Raw genomic sequence first — 4,750 nt, 5'->3', positions numbered from 1 at the left:
AAATAAAATTGATTGATTGATTGATTGATTAACTGCAGATCAGTTTCATATACATTAATTAAAAATTGTTGAGGATTAAAATACACAATAAAGCCCAATGGCTTATTTCCATTGTGGTCCTCGATGACAATAAAAGCTGGCAGTTGTGTCAATGACAGGCAAGAGTGGCATAGTTAAAAACAAACAACAGTTGTGTCAATGACAGGCAAGAGTGGCATAGTTAAAAACAAACAACCCCCTTAAAACTTTTTTTGTTTTGTTTTTGTTTTGTTTTTTATTGGAACCAGAAAGCACAGAATCTTCAATTAGTCAGCCATTTCCTAAGACTGAATTTAGAATATCTCTCATTTGAGATTAATTTGAGAGAAACAGGAAGATCACACCACAGGCAAGCTGCAGTGTATGAAAAGGTATTTTTCCCGAACTTAGTTTTAAATTTCAAGGGAACAAAATTTGTATGTTCTCACACTGTGGCGCTGAGTTTTGTGCAGTGTGCTTATTTGTTTGTTTGTAAACAGTAAAACTTGTCGATACAGAAGCAACAAACCAGCAGCCGTGATCGTTTTTAGCCAGTTTAATGTTTGACAGAATGAAACCCTCCCACGATGCCAACAGGTACAATCACGAGTTATAAAATCACTGATGCACCAGAAGTCCAAAATCCATTGTTGTGAGAGTGACATCACCAGTGACATCACACTGTTACGCTGCTGTGGTAATGATAATAAATGATAAACTAACTGCTGTGGTCGTGAGAGCTAAAATAATCTCAGAGCAGGTGTGAAGATCCTGAAGTTAACATTCAGTGAATCAACACCAGAATCGTCCTTCCTCACTCGTGTTTTGCCTCCAGTCAAACTGCTGCGTCCTCTGACGGCCGGGCCACACTGTCTGCGTGAGCACCGCCTAGCGACTACCTCAGTAATCTGCTGCAGCTAGCACATGAGCAGTGTTTCAACACTTGTGCTTCTGCAGAGCTGCCTGCTGCTGTGAGCTGTATCTCCACAATTAAAAGATGATATTCTAACACACATTATACACACATTAAACTCACATTAAACATGGCTTAATAGAGACAGTTTCAAACACAAGTACACAAATCAGCTTCACTATAACTCGCAGCATTCACAGACAAACACTTGTCTTTATTTGGACACATTTTCCCCACAAATACAACATGCTAACGTTATTAGCACAAGTCTATGGCATTTTACATTGTATAAATTAGCCTAGCAGCTAGCAGAGATTTCCTCTGCTCATATGAAGCCAGGATAAATCACACATAGGACTTCCTTATTTTGTCGTTCGATATCTGTGAAATAAAAGTGAATAAAAGTATTGTTTCCATGGTGAGGGAGGGGTCTTCAGTTTATTAAAATAAACAGAAGTCTGGGGCGTAACATGTCTGATGACGTGTACGTCAGAATGCGGCGTGGGGTATGCCTCTACGCAGAGCCTGCACTGACGGTATGGCGTCAGTGCGAGGAGGTTGTTTTGGTGTTGCTCCAGGACGGTGTCAGCCTGACAGTTGGCGGCCCTCAGGATGTTTGTTCTTCCAGACGGTTACTAGACGCATCTGAGAGTTAGCAGAGGCTCAGATGACAAATGTGTGGTATAAACTTATATCAGATAAAAAGAAGTAAAATATAAAAATATATACGTGTGCCAGAACAGAAAAGGACAAGGAAGAGATGGAGGGAAGGAATGAAAGCTAAGAGAAGTGAGATCTTTGATGAATATGTGTCCAGGCTGATGATGACTCTGTCTCTGTCTCTGTCTCTGTCGGTCCACATTCATTTAAACCTGCAGGGATGAACAAAACAGCGGTCACCTTCAGCTCAGACACTGTTGTGGTTTTTGCCAACCTGAGTGATATTAAAAATGATTAAAGTCAGAAAAATGAGTGAAGCTGTTAAACTGCGACAGACATCTGATCCTGATCAAATGATTAACTGAAGGTGCTGTGTTAGAGTTCATCTTTATTATGTGAATCAAAACTTTTTAAAAAGCCAGTTTGAAAACTACTGCTGGGAAAACCCTGTTTTAAAGTAAGAGTGGACAGTAGACAGCCATGGTTTGGATGTCACCAATACAAATAGGAAGTATCTAAAACTCTGCATAGAGGTGGGGAAACATCAACACAGCAAAGTATGGTTATTTTGTGTGGCGATACTGTATCAATACACAGACGCCGTGTATCCATCTTTTATTATATACATTATTATTTTTACAAATGCACATTTTAATTCAACTTTTGGTCCTAAAACAATAAAATCAGTCGCTTTTTCGTTCCACTAGATGGTGCTGATGTTTGTTCCCTGGTGAGGTCAGCAGAGGTCTCAGTCAGCGGCATCAGGAAGTTCATCCAAAGAAAGACTAGAGCGGGACATTATCTGACAGAGGACAGGAGACACTGTCTCACGTCCTCCAAACTAGAGTGGGACATTATCTGACAGAGGACAGGAGACACTGTCTCACGTTCTCCAAACTAGAGCGGGACATTATCTGACAGAGGACAGGAGACGCTGTCTCACGTCCTCCAAACTAGAGCGGGACATTATCTGACAGAGGACAGGAGACGTTGTCTCACATCCTCCAAACTAGAGCGGGACATTATCTGACAGAGGACAGGAGACACTGTCTCAGGACACCAAAGTCACAGTGGAGCAAACACTGCAGACCTCCTGTAACAGACGACACTTCTAACATGTGTGTTGTCCCTCAGTCAGCAGGACACCTGCATGTGAAGTGTTTGTCTCAGGTCTTAATCTGTCCTCTCAGAGGGCGTTAAATGTGCCCACAGTTAAGTCTGTCAGGAGTCTGCAGGTGTTATGACAGTGTTGGTCAGTCTGTCTGCTCTGGGTGTCACATGTTGCTGCAATAAAAATGATTAAAGTCGAACAGACTGAAAACTTTATCTCAGGAGGTCAAACTGATGCTGACAAAGATTTCCTTTGAGGAAATAATCTGCAGCTGGGAAAAAAAATCACAATATATTTCATCGCAATACTCAGCATATCACAATATTGCAGTGAAACTGTATCTCGGCCTCAGTATCGTGATAATATTGTATTATGGGTCCTCTAGCGATTCAAACCTTTAACTCTGCATGAGGCAGAGCAGGTGTGACAGCATTACATAACACTGACTGCTGCACGTGTTTTTGAAGAAGGAAAACCCAACATGTCATTCTAGTAATTGCAGGTCTGCAATTGGTTGGCTTTTAGAAATAAGGTGGAGACTTGAGGACAACTTTGCCAAACAGGAGGAGTTTTCTTGGATATATAAGAGACTGTCCTTTATTAGAAAATGTAGTTGGAGCTCTGGAGCTTGACTGGGGTTTATTGGTGTTGCTTTCTTTGAGTAAACTCAGAGTGAGGATCAAGGAGCTTTGACAAATGTGTTTTTGACAAATAATTGACAAGAGTCCAGACACTTTTTCCTGGCTCAGGTTGGGGACAATTTACCACAACAACACACGGTCACCACGGACTTCTGTCTAACTGTTACATTTATCTCTCATTTCATGACCGATTCTGAAGCTCATATCACAGACCACAACATACTGACCTCAGAGTCTTCAGTCTACAGTGTGGACTGTCCACAAGATCACACAGCAGCTTCACTCCTGAATCCTGCAGCTTGTTGAGGCTCAGGTCCAGCTCCGTCAGATGGGAGGGGTTGGACTTCAGAGCTGAGGCCAGAGAAACACAGCTGATCTCTGTGATGTGACAGTCCTTCAACCTGCAGAAATGGAGATTTTATCAAGCTGTCACTGTCTTTTCTGCCTTTTCTGACTCTACTCAATGGGTAACAGAGATTCCCTACCTCAGAGTCTCCAGTTTGCAGTGTGGACTCTCCAAACCAGCACACAGCAGCTTCACTCCCGAATCCTGCAGCTTGTTGTAGCTCAGCTCCAACTCTCTCAGATGGGAGGTGTTGGACTTCAGAGCTGAGGCGAGAGAATGACAACTTCCATCTGTGAGCAGACAGCATGTCAACCTGCAGAGAAGTAATGATTATATTTCAACAAAAACAGTCCTCGCAGATTTCATTACAAATTCAGTTAAATATTTAATCAAAACGCATTATTACAAACATAGATATCCACGAACTGCTGCTGCGTCATTCTAATGTTCATATTTCTCTCCTCATTGTACACTATAACTCACTTTTGATATGCCGACACCTCAATACCAAAATTCAGACTGAATTCTGACTATGTGATTGACACCTAATTTGAGCCAACAGGATCCTCCATGTCGTCTTCACAGCCTACAATAGCCAACCAGAGCCTGCATTGAAAGGAAGGGCCTGCTTCTCTTCTCAGGTTACACAGTCAATCTTAAACAAACAATTGGCCCGGTGGTTTATGGGTCTTGTAGTCAGTGACACTCCTGACCTCCAGAGGAGTTTTTAACCCCTTATTGTCATCAGAGACTCTCATAAATGTACAGAAACGATGAGCAAATGGCTCCTCTGTTGACTTTAGTTATTCAAGTTTTCTAGAAGTGTCTTTATACACAGTATGATCCTAAATAAACATTTCTGTCTGTGTTAATTAGTTTTTCACTCATAATCACACATTCAGTTCATTGTTTTACCCTCTTTTCTGAAAGGGACAAAACCTTGGAAAAGCGTATAATATGTTGATTTTTTGTGATATTGTTATCTACTTTGAATTCTGACTGTGAGAGGCTTCATGATATGGTCCCATTGTTTTTTTCCAGCTAATACCTCCCACTTCTAT

The 4,750-nt window shown here is 41.5% G+C and overlaps 1 long non-coding RNA gene across 1 annotated transcript; it reads right to left on the bottom strand.

Moving 5' to 3' along the window:
• Positions 1–559: 559 nt before the first annotated feature.
• LOC126387357 (uncharacterized) lies at positions 560–4,204 on the bottom strand. Its single transcript, XR_007569638.1, has 3 exons — positions 3,829–4,204; positions 3,571–3,744; positions 560–1,803 (listed from the first exon to the last, which is right to left on the bottom strand). It is a non-coding gene; the product is annotated as an uncharacterized LOC126387357 (long non-coding RNA).
• Between the last annotated feature and the right edge of the window lie 546 nt (positions 4,205–4,750).

This window comes from Epinephelus moara, unplaced genomic scaffold, assembly GCF_006386435.1.
Source record: "Epinephelus moara isolate mb unplaced genomic scaffold, YSFRI_EMoa_1.0 scaffold3830, whole genome shotgun sequence".
NCBI lineage: Eukaryota > Metazoa > Chordata > Actinopteri > Perciformes > Serranidae > Epinephelus > Epinephelus moara.
This window is presented reverse-complemented; position numbering and strand designations above follow the sequence as displayed.